The sequence below is a fragment of the Oryctolagus cuniculus genome, chromosome 9 (genome assembly GCF_964237555.1).
Source record: "Oryctolagus cuniculus chromosome 9, mOryCun1.1, whole genome shotgun sequence".
Lineage (NCBI taxonomy): Eukaryota > Metazoa > Chordata > Mammalia > Lagomorpha > Leporidae > Oryctolagus > Oryctolagus cuniculus.
The window spans coordinates 61044309-61061388 of NC_091440.1; the positions used below are offsets into that span (position 1 = coordinate 61044309).

General features: G+C 40.5%; 1 protein-coding gene across 1 annotated transcript in view; it reads right to left on the bottom strand.

Annotated features, from left to right (window-relative positions):
• Positions 1–17080, bottom strand: part of VWA8 (von Willebrand factor A domain containing 8) — a 407530-nt gene that overhangs the window by 343970 nt on the left and 46480 nt on the right. The gene's annotated exons all lie outside the window — the stretch shown is intronic.

Consider the following 17080-nt stretch of genomic DNA (forward strand, 5'->3'; position numbering starts at 1 on the left):
AAGACACTTGGTAAATTTTCACACTGATATGCGATAAAACCATTACTACCAGAGCTAAAATGGGACAAAGTTTACAATATTAGAGTCACTTATGTTATACTTGACCGTATATAAGAACATTTGAAAAATCACCTACAAGTACCCCTAAAGGAATTAAAGTGCCTTTCAAAAATGATTTGAGGAACTGATATCATTACTTTGTCATAGTTTTATGGAGCAATCCTTTTGTTTTGTTTTGTTTTGTTTTGTTTTGTTTTGTTTTTTGGACAGGTTAGACAGTGAGAGAGACAGAGACAGCGAAAGGTCTTCCTTCCGTTAGTTCACCCCCCAAATGGTTCACCCCCCAAATGGTTGCTACGACCGGCGCGCTGCGCCTATCCGAAGCCAGGAGCCAGGCGCTTCCTCTGGGTCTCCCATGCGGGTGCAGGGGCCAAGCACTTGGGCCATCCTCCACTGCCTTCCAGGGCCACAGCAGAGAGCTGGACTGGAAGAGAAGCAACCGGGACAGAGCTGGCGCCCCAACCGGAACTAGAACCGGGAGTGCCGGTGCCACAGGAGGAGGATTAGCCTAGTGAGCCACGGCGCCAGCCAACAATCCTGAACAAATCTTTCCAGGTGATTAATTATCATAGTCTTGAAAATTAGGGGAAAATTCTACCATTTATAAAGTGGCAATAGGTATAAGATCTCTTGGCTGGCACCGAGAGTGTGGGTGTGGGTCACAAAGGTTCATTTTTCTGCATTTTACATACACATACAGGCACATACAAACATACATACATTTATCTGCATACAGGCATATAAAATATTTTTGTATTTTCGAATGTTCCATACTTTTCAAATTTTGTTTAATCATCCATCCCACAGGGTTGGGGTAGACTAATTGGGGAGAAAAATCTCAGTAGGACAACAATGTAAACTAGATTAAAATATGCTAAGATATACCCTTTTGAGAAATCATCATTTCATGATGCTCAACTGCAATCCACCTGAGCCCAGAGTTCACCTCACTTACAGCTCTCAAATATCGTTTCTTTCCCACTTCAAGTTTAGACCTATCTTTGTGATATTTGAAGGCACTTCAAAAAGTTCATGGAAATTAAATTAAAAGATAACACACATTTTCCAAGAATTTTTGAAGCCAACCTCATATAGTTTTTTTTTTTTTTTTTTTTAATTTCAAGGTGTCAGTCACCTTGCTGTAAGACGCCATAACTTCTTCCTAAGTAAATTATACGGTATCTCCTGTGCTGCAGATCTTCTACCACTTTGTACTCTGATATAAAATATGCCATTAAAAACTCAAAACACTTTGGGGTTTTTTTCTTCATGTTTTCGAATTTCAGCTTCATTTGGCCACAGGATTTCCCAACATTACTCTCACAGTTTTGTATCACTCTTTGTATTCAACTTTGGCAATGTGCCTGACCTTCCATTACCTGCACTTGACTATTTAAAATTTGCAAAGTTCTAAAAGGGAAAGCCAAGGTGGTCTCTTTGATTTCCTCCCACATTTTATTATTTATTACTATTGGTAAATAGTCACAATTACATAATCTCAATTTAGTTCTGTATAGTTCCAGTACATTTTAAATGTCTTAACATTGAAATATATTCATTTTCAAGAATCTAAGGTGGCAGTTTCTAATCAAATGTTGTCTCTCTTCCACTAGTTGTCAGATTAATAAAGTGCAGAAGTTTAGGAGTAATTTGGCTCCTTTTTTTTAACTAGAAAACTAGAGTAGAATCAGATTTATATATCTGTATACTAATGAACTTTATTAAGCAGTAAATAAAGGCAGGGAGTTATTTAAAGCTACATATCTGAGAACTGTATACATTCCTGTGCATGCTCATGGGAATGTCTTCCACTTCAGTGGGATGCTCATATGTGGCTTAAGGCACATCTGGAAATTCCATTCTCAACTATGGGCAATACTGCCACCAGCCTTTGCCTACTATGCATTCGGAAATATCTGGGGGGTATTTTATTTGTTGCAGAACTTTGAGGGATGATTTTGATACTTAATGATGCTAAATACAACCTCTAACACAGTCAATTCCTACCCTGTATGTCGGTGGCACCCTACTTGAGAAAGACTATGGTGTTTTTCTCAAGCCCCCTGTTGCTTGTACATTATTAATGAGTTATTTCCAATTAGTCACAATTAATCCCAAAGAGAGTCCCTCCCCAACTCTCCCACCTTCTGAAAGATGAAACTGTTAAGAAGGTAAATCAGTACAGAATAAGTCTTACCTCTAGATTGAGCCTCTAGGAGATATGAGGCTACCCAAGGTTCTCATAAGCACATTAAAATTTTTCAATTTTATGTAAGTTCCTTAATATATGTAAGCAGCTGGGGCTGGCACTGTTATGCAGCAAGTTAAACGATCTCTTGCAATGCTGCATCCTATATCTGAGTGCCAGTTTGAGTCCTGGCTGCTCCACTTTTGACAGCTGCCTGCCAATGTGTCTGTGAAGCTAGTGGAAAATGGTTCAAATATTTGGGCCCCTGCTGCCCATGTGGGAGATCTGGATGGACTTCTTGCCTCCTGACTTCAGCCTGGTCTAGCCCTTCCTGTTGCAGGCATTTGGGAAGTGAACAAATAGATCTCTCTCTCTCTCTCTCTTTCTCTAACCCCCTCCTTCCCACTCTTTCTCTTCCCTGCTCTGTTACTCTAGCCTTTAAGTAAACAAATCAATATTTTTAAATTAACATATTTAAGCAATTTCTGAATCTGATGGCTGGCCTTCAAGTCCATCGTATATGTTTAAAAGGACCATTTATTTTCCCTGCTTTTATCTTCCTCCAAAAACAGCTCTAAGGCCATAATTTATTATGTTCCTATCATGTGCCAGGTAAAAATGCAATGACTTTTCATGCTATAGGTCATTTAGATCTCATAAGAAGCCTTTACAGACTGTAGTATGTAAAGCCACAGACTTCAGCCAAATTATGCTGGGTAAAAATGCCACCACTGCTATTTCCCTGCTACATAACCTTCATCAAGTTATTTAATCTCTTAAGGCTCAATTTCCTCACCTGTGTAAAGAATACAATAATTCTACATAGAGAATTGTTGTGCTGAGTAAATTAAGCACCTGGAACAGTACCCAGTAACAACAAGCGCTGTGTGTTTGTTATACAGTCATTATCTCGATTTTTTTTTTTTATTTATTTGACAGGTAGAGTTAGACAGTGAGAGAGACAGAGACATTTCCATTGGTTCACTCCCCAAATGGCCACCATGGCCAGCACTGTGCTGATCCATAGCCAAGAGCCAGGTGCTTCCTCCTGGTCTCCCATGTGGGTGCAGGGGCCCAAGCACTTGGGCCATCCTCCACTGCCCTCCCAGGCCACAGCAGAGAGCTGGACTGGAAGAAGAGCAACCAGGACTAGAACCCAGCGCTCATATGGATGGGCTGCTGGAGCCACAGGTGGAGGATTAACCAAGTGAGCCACAGCACCGGCCCCTATCTCGATTTTACAATAAGGAAATCACAGTTGGAAAGGGTTCATGTGCTGGAATCCATTGTGGCAGTGTTGCAAAAGGGTGGTACCTTCAAGAGGCAGGGCATGGCAGGAGGTTCCAGGATTGGCCTTGCCCTTCACTCAGGCTTCCTGTGGCACCACCTGACCTGTCCATCTTGCATGCACTCCTTCCACTGTGGTGTCATCCACTGTGAGACCTGGAGGTAAGGTGCCCTCACCGGAGCTGAGGCCACACGGTGTGGACTTTCTGCCTCCAAAACTGTGAGCTAAATAAACTCTTTTCTTTTTGAGTACCCAGCCACAGGCGTTTCTTCATAGTAATGAAAAACAGACTACTATAGTTACTGTCATTTGTCCATAGCTGATAAGGCTATAAACCAAGATTTAGATCTAAGTAGTCTGAGTCATACAGTCCCTCCGAAAGCTTTTCTATAGGCGTCTGTTTACCTTCAGGTCCAAGAATCTTCTCTAAGTATGGATCCCACAAGGCTACATCAAATTTAGTAGATTTGCTTTTCTGGCCATCAGTTTTCTCTCTCATTTTTGGTGATATCAATGGTATTTTTTACTCCTTTTATTAAAATTTCAAATTCATTTCATTATATTATTATCATCAGAGGACCTACTTCTCCACAAAATTCATACTATCACTTGTTCATGTTTCATTTTAGTGTATTTTGTCAAAGAAAAGCACCTCCATATTTAATTTGCCAGGAAATTGCATTAATCTGAAAGAAAGCATTATGTAGTGCTGTGTGATGTCTGCAGTATATTTTACATTAATGCTTGAAACTAGCTGTATTTTTAGGATAGCCTCAAGAAAACATGAGTCATACTTAAAAGCATGCCAGAAATAGAAACAAGATTTAAGACTGTACATTACGAACATCTGCAAAACAAACTGCCAAACTGCCATGCATAACCTAATATAAACACAGCCCAGTGCATGAGAAATTCCCAACTTCAGTGTTTTCAGGCACAAGACACTACCTTCCAGGAGTCCACATAATAAACTGATGTCAAAATAATGCCAAAGAGCTTGATCATATATCCTACAATTTCCTTTTCTAGGTAAAAATAAGACATCTGGTTCATGATGAACTAAATTTCTGACTTAATTCCTAATCAGTATTTTTAAATGCTTATTTATTTTCATTTATTTAAAAAGCAGAAAGAGAGAGGGAGGGAGGGAGAGAGAGAGAGGGAAAGAGGGAAGGAGGGAGAGGGAGACAGAGGGAGAGAGATTTTCTGTCGCTGGTTCACTCCCCCAAAGCCTGCAACATCCAGGGCTGGAGCAAGCTGAAGCCAGGAGCCAGGAGCACTATCCCAGTCTCCCATATGGGTGGCAGGGACCCATCATCTGCTGCTTCCAAGGATGCATTAGCAGAAAATTGGATCAGAGGTGGCGTAGTGGGGACTCAATTTCAGGTACTCTGATGTGGAATGCAAATGCCCCCAGCTTAGCCACTGTGCCACGGTACCCTCCCCCTAGCCAATATCTGCTTCCAAAAAATACTATTTCTTTCCCAGTCATATTTAAGGACTTTAAGATAATTTTATTGGAATAATCTGAATAATAATTTTCTCCCCTTATAGTCAGATATTTAAAGATTAAAATTTCAGAAAACTCACTGTCCACTCTGCCTGTCAAAAAAAAATTTTTTTTCAGAAAACGAAGCATAGTTCGAATTCTATCATAATAAATCAAAACTAGTGATATTTTCTTAGCATCCCAGGTGCAACATAATATAAGTGAAACAAAGCCTCTGAGGCCAAACAGAACTAATAGTCATTTTTCATCCTGCACCCATCAGTGCCCTTGAAAAAGCATTTTTACTCTTTCAGGCTGGAGTTTCATTATTTTCAAAAGAGAGGTAATAATACTTATCAAATGTGGCTACGATGAGCATTATAGGAAAAGCAGCTTTTCCACTTCCTCAGCCAGTGAGAACCAGGAATGGAAGGATCTTGAAGTGCCAACATCTCTTGCAAAGTCCTCTCCACATTACACATTCTGGACAGCAGGATGCAGAGTGCGGACTCAGTGGAGATGAACAGGCTCCTGGACTTACACTCCAATTACTTGCGGGGTCAAGAGTCTATCATGGGGGCCGGCATTGTGGCATAGAGGATAAAGCCACATGAGCACCAGTCTGAGTCCCAGTTGCTCCACTTCTGATCCAGCTCCCTGCTAATCTTCATGGGAAAGTCCTTTGGCCTCTGCATCCATATGGGAGACCAGAGAAGTTCCTGGCTCCCAGCTTTGGCCTGATCCATCCCTGACCATTGGAGCCATTTGGGGAGTGAATCAGCAGATGGAAGTCAGTCTGTCTGTCTGTCTGTCTGTCTCTCTCTCTCTCTCGAAGAAATAAGAGAAAGGAACCTAGCATTCACTGTACCCTAAGTTGGTAGAGCCCATGTTAGGTACTTTCCCATGCCATTTCAGTTTATTACCACAATCACCCCACAAAATCACTCAGACAGAATCTGAACTCAGGTCTGTCAGAAAATCCTCTAAAGTCAATCTTTCTACCACATAACAATGTGAGACTTCAAAAGGATTCCTACCTGCTCATCTGTTGTCACCTATCTATCATGTATCATTCTGTACTTGCCTGTAGTAGACATCAAGAGGGAGCCAGGGCAGAGGACACAATACATGTGTTTAGAACCAAAGTCCTTATTATATACAACATGAACTAACTGAACAAAGAGATTAAATCACTCATGCAGCTACTATTTATTGAACATGTACAATGTGTTTAGCACCAAGAACACAAAGAAGAATACAAGAAAGTACTTACAAAATGACAACTGAAAATAAGTTATATAAAACCTCAATTTAATTAAAAAAAAGACACTCAGCTGAACAGTGGGCTGATGTAACAACATAACTATAATCAAAACTAAATGAGAACTACAACATTAGCAACCACAATGAAGGCATTGAGTCTCTTAATATTGGGGGTGAAAAACCATCAGTATATATTAACTATAGCAGGTCCATGTGAAATGTTTCAGTGTCACTCAGCACACTTTTTGTAAGGTTTGAAAATAACATAAACATATGTTTGCATATGTTTGCACATGTTTGCATGGAGAAATACAGGACAGAATCTCCTGACACTAATAATGTGGGAAATAATATGAATGGTAACAGGGAGAAAAGAATGATATTTCAATGTATGTATTTTTTTTTGTTTTCTGAACCACATTAAATATGTAAATTCTACATGAAAAAGTAAATTTAATTAAACATTTAGACAATATTTGATAAAAGAAAATTTCACCCTCCAATGGCCGCCACAGCTGGCGCACTGTGGCCGGCGTATGGCGCTGATCCGAAGCCAGGAGCCAGGTGCTTCTCCTGGTCTCCCATGGGGTGCAGGGCCCAAGTTCTTGGCCCATCCTCCACTGCACTCCCGGGCCACAGCAGAGGGCTGGACTGGAAGAGGAGCAACCGGGACTAGAACCTTGCATGCATGTGGGATGCCAACACCACAGGCAGAGGTTTAACCAAGTGAGCCACGGCACCGGCCCCCAGAATATTTTCTTAAATAATGCATATGAATAGTCACTTTTTTTTTGGTTCTTAGTTTTTTAATTTAAGGTATTTAACCTAAGATATACAAATTTCAAGTATTTCATATATATAGATTTAGGAACATATTGACACCTCCAACCCAGCCCTCCCTCATGCCCCCATTCTTTCTCCCTATCCCTCTCACACTCCCTCTCTTAACTTTTATAATGATCTACTTTCAGTTAACTTTATATTCGTAAGATCGACACTACACTAAGAGTTAAACAAATATCAAGGAAAAAAAAAACATTGTTCTTCAACAGTAGAGACAAGGGCGGTAAACAATTATAATTCTCAAAATGTCAAATTTACTCCTATACATTACATTTTTGGTACTCTATTAGTTACCACAGAATAGGAAAAATATGTAGCATTTGTCTTTTTGGGACTGGCTTACTTCACTAAGTATAATGGTTGCAAAGTTGCATTAATTCTATTGCAAAATACAGGATTTCACTTTTTTTTTTTTTTTTTTTTTTTTTTTTTTTGGACAGGCAGAGTTAGAGAGCGAGACACAGAGAGAAAGGTCTTCCTTTTCCGTTGCTTCACCCCCCAAATGGCTGCTACCGATGGCACGCTGCGCTGATCCGAAGCCAGGAGCCAGGAGCTTCCTCCTGGTCTCCCATGAGGTGCAGGGCCCAGGCACTTGGGCCATCCTCCACTGTCTTCCCGGGCCACAGCAGAGAGCTGGACTGGAAGAGCAACAACCGGGACAGAATCTGGCACCCCACCGGGACTAGAATCTGGGGTGCCGGCGCCACATATGGAGGATTAGCCTAGTGAGCCATGGTGCTGGCCGGATTTCACTCTTTTTATGACTGAGTAGTATTCCATAGTGTATATACACCATAATTTCTTTATCTAGTCATCAGTTGATGTACATCTGGATTGATTCCATAACTTAGCTATTGTGAATTGAGCTGCAATAGACAAGGGGTACATATAATTCTTTCATATGCTGATTTCATTTCCCTTGGGTAAATTCCCAGGAGTGGGATTGCTGAGTCATATGGTAGTCTATATTCAGATTCTGAGGTATCTCCATACTGTCTTCTGCAATGGCTTTACTAGTTTACATTTCCACCAACAGTGAATTAGAGTCTTTTTTCCCCACATTAGCATTTATAGTTTGTTGATTTCTGTATGAAAGCCATTCTAACTGGGGTGAGCTGAAACGTCACTGTAGTTTTGATTTGCATTTCCCTGATGGCTAGTGATTCTGAGCATTTTTTCAAGTGTGTGTTTACCATTTGAATTTCCTCTATTGAAAAATGCCTGTTCCAATGCTTTGCCCATTTCTTAACTGCATTGTTTGTTTTGTTGTTGTTGAGTCTCTTGAGCTCTTTATATATTCTGGATATTAATTCTTCATCAGTTTTGTAGTTTCTAAATATTTTCTCCCATTCTGTCAGGTGCCTCTTCACTGCGCTGAGTGTTTGTTTTGCAGTGCAGAGGCTTCTCTGCTTGATGTAATCCCATTTGTCTATTTTGACTTTGATTACCTGTGCTTCTGGGATCTTTTCCAAGAGGTCCTTGCCTATGCCAGTGTCTTGCGAGTTTTCCCAATGTTTTCTAGTAATTTGAGGGTATCAAGTCATAGATTTAGATTCTAAATCCATTTTAAGTTGCTTTTTGTATAAGATTAAGGTAGGTGTCTTGTTTCATACTTCTGTAAACTTAGATCCAGTTTTCCCAGTACCATTTGTTGAAGAGACTGTCCTTTCCCTAGGGATTGATTTTAGCTCCTTTGTCAAAAACTAGTTGGTTGTAGATGTGTGGGTTGATTTCTGGGGTTTCTATTCTATTCCATTGGCCTATATGTCTATTTCTGTGCCAGTACCAGGCTGTTTTAATTATAAATTACCCTGTAGTATGCCTTGAAATCTGGTATTGTGATGGTTCTGGCTTTGTTTTTGTTAAGACTGCTTTAGCTATTTGTTTCCATATGAACTTCAGCATTGTTTTTTCTATATCTGAGAAGAATGCCATTGGTATTTTGATTGGGATCATGATGAATCTGTGAATTGCTTTCAGTAGTATAGATATCTTTATGACATTAATTCTTCCAATTCATGAATGTGAAAATTACTCAATTTTTTTTTGTGTCCTCTTCTATTTCTTTCATTAATGTATTATATTTCCATCTTAGAGATTTTTCACCTCCTTGGTTAAATTTATTCCAAAGTATTTTTTTTCAGTAGGTACTAGGAATTGGATTGATTTCAGAAGTTCTTTCTCCAGACTAGTGCTGTGGCATAGTAGGCTAAGCCTCCACCTGTAGCACCAACATCCCATATGGGTGTGGGTTCATTTCCCAGCTGCTCCTCTTCTAATCCTGCTTTCTGCTGTGGCCTGGGAAAGCAGTGGAAGATGGCCCAAGTACTTGGGCCCCTGCACCCACATGGGAGACCCAGAAGAAGCTCCTGGCTTCTTATCTGCTCAGCTCCAGCCATAGTGGTCATTTGGGAAGTGAGCCAGCGAATGGAAGACTTTTCTGTTTCTCTCTCTCTATAACTCTAACTCTCAAATAAATAAATTTTTAAAAAAGTTCTTTCTCAGCCATTGCATCATCTGTATATATGAAAACTATTATTTTTCTGTGTTAATTTTATATCCTGCCACCTTACCAAGCTCTTATGAGTTCCAATAGTCCCTCAGTGGAGTCTTTTGTATCCCTCTATATAGAATCATGTCATCTGCAAATAAGGAGGATCTGACTTCCTCCTTTCCAATTTGTATTCCTTTGATTTCTTTTTCTTGCCTAATGCTATGGCTAAAACTTTGAGGACTATACTGAATAACAATGGTGAAAGTGGGCATCTTTTTCTGGATCCGGATCTTAGTGAAAAAGCTTCCAACTTTCCCCCATTTAATATGATGCTGGCTGTGAGTTTGTCATATATTGCCTTGATCTTGTTGAGGAATGTTACTTATATAACCAATTTTTGCTTAAGATTTTCATCATGAAAGGATGTTGTATTTTATCAAATGCTTTCTCTGCATCTATTGAGATAATCACACGGTTCTTATTCTTCAGTTTGTTAATATCATGTATCATATTTATCAATCTGCAAATGTTGAACCATTCCTGTATGCCAAAGATAAATTCCCACTTTGTCCAGGTGAATGATCTTCCTGATGTGTGGTTGGATTCAATTAGCTAGTATTTTGTTGAGGATTTTTGCATCTATGTTCATCAGGTATATTGGTCTATAGTTCTCTTTCTCTGTTGTATCTTCTTCTGGTTTAGGAAGTAAGGTGATGCAGGCTTCATAGAAGGAGTTTGGGAGGATTCCCTCCCTTTAAATTGTTTTGAATAGCCTGATAATAATTAGAATTAGTTCTTTAAAAGTCTAGTAGAATTCAGCAGTGAAGCAGTCTGATCATGGGTTTTTCTTTGTTGGGAGTGTCTTGTTACTGATTCAATCTCTGTCTTGGTTATTGATCTGTTTAGGTCTTCTATGTCTTCATGACTCAATTTTGGTAGAATGTATGTGTCCAGGAATATATATATTTTTTTAGGCACACAGCTCTTTGTAGTAATTTCTGATGATTCTTTTTATTTCTGTGATATCTGCTGTTATCCTTCTTTTTTCATCTCTGATTTTATTAATTTTTCTTCTTTTTTGTTTATTTGAGCCAATGGTATATCAATTTTGTTTATATTTTCAAAAAACCAGCTCTTCATTTCATTGATAATTTGTATTTTTGTTTCAATTTTGTTTATTCCTTCTCCTATTATTTCTTTCCTCTTAGTAATTTTGGGTTTCATTTACTGTTGTTTTCTATGTCCTTGAGATGCATTGATAGCTCATTTATTTGATGCCTTTCCAATTTCTTGTTGTAGGCACCAATTGCTATACCCTTCCCTCTTAACACTGCCTTTGCTGTATCCCATAAGTTCTGATATACTATATTTTCTTCTTCATTTTCATAAATTTTCTTATTTCCCTTTTGATTTCTTCTATGATCCACACTGTTCAGAGACAGATACTTTCCCTGAGCCAGCTGCTTGTGGTTGCTCCACATTGGTGACTTGAGCCCCAGAACCTATATGTTGAGAGACTAGGACCACCTCACAGTCCTACATGGGTACGTAGCTCCCTATCAATCCTCCTAATCAGACTCAAAGTCACTGGGGAATGTGGATTTTTCCCTCTGGATAACACACATGCACAAGAGTCGCCACAGGTACTGTGGGTGTCAAGATGGTGCCTTCTCCCCTCCAGTTGCTGGGCACAAACACCTGAGCCAAAGCAGCCACTACTGGTGTCAGGATAGTGTGCTGTCCCTACCAGTTGCTGGGCATGTAAGAGCTGCTGCAGCCACTAACTACTGATGTCAAAATGGTGATTCTCCAAGCTGGTTGCTGGGAGCCACTGTGGGATGAAGGGGTGAGAGAAACATGCTCCTTTTCCCCGCTAGGTTAGGCAGTTACCCTGTCTGCCTTAGAGCTGCAGGCCAGACTCAAAGACAACATACTCCACCAGGCTCTCCCTCTGGCTACCTGGCAGTGGCAAAGACCGCTGCAGTCTGCTCTCGTCTCCCTTTCCAAAGCTGGTGCTTCCTCCAGCTCTTGGCTGCAGGGACTGTGGGTTATGTCTGCACTGGTTACTTCACGTCCACATCTTCCACGCTGATCCATGACGTCCCTCTTTTTTCTAATGAATTTCCTCTGCAGATATCTCTCCAACTCTCCCCTGGGAATGCATTTCCTCTACTTTTGTGCTACTATTTTCCCCTAGCATAAAACGCTATATCCTTTTCCTATTCGGCCATCTTGGAATCCTATGATCTGCATAGCCATTTTTAAAAAACATTTGAGCATATTTACAAGGATTCAAGTCATAAAAAGTATGTTCTCACACCAATATTAAATTAAATCAGCAATTGATAACACAAAGCTCTTTGGAAAATCTCCAAATGTTTAGAAACTAAATAGCACACTTCAAATACTGCATAGAATCATTGCTGAGTTAATGTTAGCACGATGACTAATTACTCTTTTACCTCCACAAAAACAAAACAAACTACATTTTTGCGCAAAATGGAAAGTAAAGGAAAGCACTGGAAACAGCAAAAGAGGAGCAGAAATGTATACCACAGAAATCCAGGAATGGACACAAACAAAAAGGAAGGAAACATCTTGCCTCTGACAAAGAACCTTACTCCTGCATCCCAATCAGGGTAGTTTAGAACTGTAAGGGACTGCCTCCTGCAGAGAACAGGTCAGCAAGCAGACCCCAGCAGCCTCCATCACTGCCACGGACATCCACAGCTTCAATAATGGAGACTCTTGCAGTCCTCCTAGACTCTAAAGCCAGATGAGGGAGCTTGATGCAGTACTCACGCTGAGTTGTCTCCAGAGAAGAACATAACACTTTGCACCACTCCCTCCAGTCCCAGCTGTTACTAGACTAGACTTAGAACCATGGCCAATGCTACAGTGTGTCCTCCTTCAAGGACAAGCAACCATTGTAATTCACTCTGGAGGTCCTGCTACCATTGTACCCCATCTACCGAATAGCCAACCATTCCCAAGCTTAGCTACTGCTATTCCTGAGCAAGCAATCACACAAGCATGTCTGAGACCAAGCTATCACAGAGCCATGTCATGCTCCCCTATCCAATTTACTTATGCAGCCTGCCCCTTGGGGCCTCAGCTGAATTGTCTCAACATCCATGAATTCAGAGCTGGGAAGTACCAGGGCACACTCATTCCCAGTTTCTGAGCCAACACAGCACCCTGCCCTTACAGAGGTGCCAACTCTCAGGTACACCAGTTTCCCCTAAGTGCCATAGCTAGTGATGTACCCTTCTCCCCAAGAGAACAATGGCTATGTTTTCCAGGGCCAAGTGGGAGCAGTGCCTTGCATCTCAGGGAATCAAAGCTTTGGATGAGCTATGCCACCTGTCCTTCAGGCTGAAATGCAATAGGATCACATCTCCCTGGAACTGGTCCAGGTACTAGAGTTGGATTTGCTGAGACTGTACAACTCCCCAGGGAATAAAGTTGTCACTGCATTTCTCCCCATCTACTAGAGTCTAAGTCACAGTAGGATTTTGCCGACCCTGCTGCATCTAGCCAAAGCAAGCCTGGGAAACTATGCATCCCATCAATCCATGTCCAGAGTCACCACCATGCATTCCCTCACTTTCCAGGGCATGAGGTGCCACTGTGTCCTATTGGTTTGAGGTTTCAAAAGGCAGCAGTATACTGCACTCTAAGGCTCAAGCCTCCAGAAAGCTCCTTCTTCCTCAGAGTCATACTAGTGCTTCACCCTGACCTACAGGCCACTGCCATAGGTACATTCCTATCCCATGGTCATGAGGCACTTGAGTGTGCTCAGAAAAAAAAAAAAAAAAAAAGACTCTAGCTCTGGGGCCAGCACTGTGGCATAGCGGGTTAAGCCACTGTCTGCTGTGCCAGCATTCCATAGAGGTGCCAGTTTGAGTTCTGGCTGCTCCATTTCTGATCCAACTCCCTGCTAATGCACCTGGGAAAGCAGTAGAACATGGCTCATGAGCTTGGGCGGCTGAATCTACATGTGAGACCCAGAAGAAGCTCCTGGCTCCTCTCCTTGCCCCTGGCTTCGGATTGGCACAGCTCCGGCCATTGCGTCCATTTGGCGGTATGAAACAGAGGATGGAAGATTTCTCTCTCTCTCTGGCTCTGCCTTTCAAATAAATAAACAAATCTTGAAGAAAAAAAAGACTTTAGCTCAGTAGGACAGCTTCATCCACTTGTGCCTTGGTGAGGGAAGTCACAGTGCTTCAGTAGTCTCACAAGACCCTGAGCCCAGGACATTGGCTCCACAGCCACTGTGAGCACCTGTGTCCAGAATGCAAATGCCACCGTGGATGCCTATGGACCACACTGGACCTGACACCAAGACATATCCCCTTATCTAGGATTCTCCACTGTGGGGATGACAAGAACAGTGAAAGCATTTCTAAGAGGAGAATTTTTAGGAATAAATTTAAAAACAAGAAATACTGCAAATAAATTAACATAATTCCTTAAAGAACTAGAAACAGATGAAACCAAATCCAAAGTTATGAGAAGAAAGGAAATAATAAAGATCAAAAGAGAGATCTAAATAAGTAGCAGAAAAGCAATAAAAGCAATCAATAAATATAAAAGTTGGTTTTTGAAAAAAATAAAATTGACAAGCCCTTGGCTAGTCTAACTAAGACAAGGAGAGAATATTCAAACAACAAATGGTGTTGGGAAAAACTGGATTTCCAAATGCAAAAGAATGAAATTGGACCCTATCTTATGCCATACATAAAAATTAACTCAAAATGAATAATGACCTAAATGTAAGACCTCAAACTACAAAACTCTGAGAAAGGACAGAGGAGGAAAGCTCCTGGACATCAGCCTTAGGAATGATTTTTTAGCTATCACACCAAAACTTAGGTTACCAAAGCAAAAGTAAATAGACTACATCAAAATAAAGCTGCTGCATAACCAAGGAAATAATCGCAAAAGTGAAAATGTAACCTAAAGATTGGAAAATGATATTTATTAACCATATATATGACAAGGGTTAGTTTCCAAAATGCATAAAGAACTTATATAATCCACAAGTCAAAAAAATACAATGTTGGCAAGCATATGGAGAAAAGGGAACCCTTATACACTCTTGATAGGAATGTTAACTGGAAAACACTATGGAGTTTCTTTCTTTAGAAATGAATAATTTCTTTAGAAATTAAAAACAGAACTATCATTAGATCCAACAATTCTGTTCTAGGCATATTCCCAAGGAAAATGAAATTATCTTCTCATAAAGATATCTACACTGCTCTCAGTAGCCAATAAATAGTAATAATTTAAGCATCTGTTTCTGAACAAAGAAACTGTGTGTGTGTGTGTATTTACAATATAATATAAGAAAAGGAAATCTTACTCTCTTTGACAACATGAATCAATCTGGAGGATATAATATGGGAAACAAGCCATGCACAGGAAGAAAGATAATACATGATCTCACTTATGTGTAGAATCTGAAAACAAAGTCAAACATACAGAATTAGAGAAGAAAACAGAGTTTAACAGGGTGGGTAGGGGGCAGCAGGAAATGGAAAGATGTAGATAACAGGATACAAAGTAGTAGATAGGTATGATGAACAAGTCTAGAGATCTAATGAAAGCCATGAGGACTGGGGCTGGCATTGTGTGGCACCAGCATCCCATACCGGTGCCAGTTTAAGTCCTCTTCAGATCCAGCTCTCTGCTATGCCCTGGGAAAGCAGCAGCAAATGTCCCCCAAGTACCTGAACCCATGAACCCACATGGGAGTCCTGGAAGAAGTTCCTGGCTCCTAGATTCAGATAAGCACAGCTCTGACCATTGTGGCCATTTGGGGAGTGAACCAGCCGATGGAAGACTTTTCTCCCATTCTCTCCCTCTGTCTCTAACTCTACCTCTCAAAGAAAGAAAGAAATCTTAAATAAAATAAAATAATTTTAAAAACCATGAGAACTATAAGTAACAAAATTTTACTACATTAGGGATACCTACCAATGAGTAGATTTGCTCTTGCCAGGGCTGGCCCTGTGGCATAGCAGGTTAAGCCACTGCCTGCAGTGCCAGCATCCCATATGGGAGCCAGTAGGAGTCCAGGCTGCTCCACTTTTGATGTATCCTCCTGTTAATGCATCTGGGAAAGCAGTGGAAGATGGCCCAAGTGTTAGGAACTCTGCAACCACAGACCAGGAAGAAGCTCCTGGCTTTGATCTGGACAAGCCCTGGCCATTGCAGACATTTGGGGAGTGACCCAGCAGATGAAAGACTTCTCTCTGTCTCTGCCTCTCCCTTTGCCTCTCCCTCTCTGAAACTCTGCTTTTCAAATAAATAAAAAAGTCTTAAAAAAAAAGTTCTTGCCACAAAAATAAAAACAATCTAACAACCCCGTGAGATGACAGATATGGTAATTTGCTTCACTATAGAAACCATTTTACTACAAATATATCTCCCATAACATGCTGTATACCTTAAATACACATGAGATTGAGCAATGAAAAAATAACACATGTGTCAAAGAAGGAATTAGAAGGGAAATTACAAAACTTTTTGAATAGAATGAAAACGAAATTTTGAAATTTTTGGCATATCGCTAAAGCAGTTGTTAAGGGAAATTACATAGCAACAAATGACATATTGAGAAAAAGAAAGTATTTCAAATTAATGGCCTCAGTTTTTTGCTTCAAAGACTAGAAAATGAAGAGCACATGAAACCCAAAGAATCAACATGATACTTATCAGAGCTTAAAAAAAAATCGGGGGCTGGCACTGTGGCACAGTGGGTTAAAGCCCTGGCCTGAAGTGCCGGCATCCCATATGGGCACCGGTTCAAGTCCCGGCTGCTCCTCTTCCAATCCAGCTCTCTGCTGTGGCCTGGGAAAGCAGTTGAAGTGCACCCATGTGGGGGACCTGGAGGAAGCTCCTGGCTCCTGGCTTTGGACCCACGCAGTTCCGGCCGTTGCGGCCATCTGGAGAGTAAACCAGCGGATGGAAGACCTTTCTTTCTCTCTGTCTCTACTTCTCTCTGTAACTCTTTCAAATAAATAAAATAAATCAAAAAATCAATTAAATAGGCTAAGTGAAATAAGCCAGACCCAGAAAGACAAATATCACATCTCCTCTAATTTGTGGAAATTGATACAGAGAGAGTATAAAAATTGTTTGGCTGTCATATCATTCTGTATATAGTTATAAATTTACCTCACTGATGCATACCACATACATGACAACATACCCTCTTTCCCCATATTATGATCACCATCATGAATCCCTTACTTTGTGATATTAATATTTCTTCTACCAAGATAAATAGTACAAACGTGTATGTACAGAATGTCTACATTTGAGGGGAATGTGGTGAAGTGTTAAAAGCTGTACTTTGGAAATTTATATTCATTAAATAAAGTTAAAAAAAAATGATATATTTTAGGGGCCGGCAATGGGATGCACCAGGTTAATCCTCCACCTGCA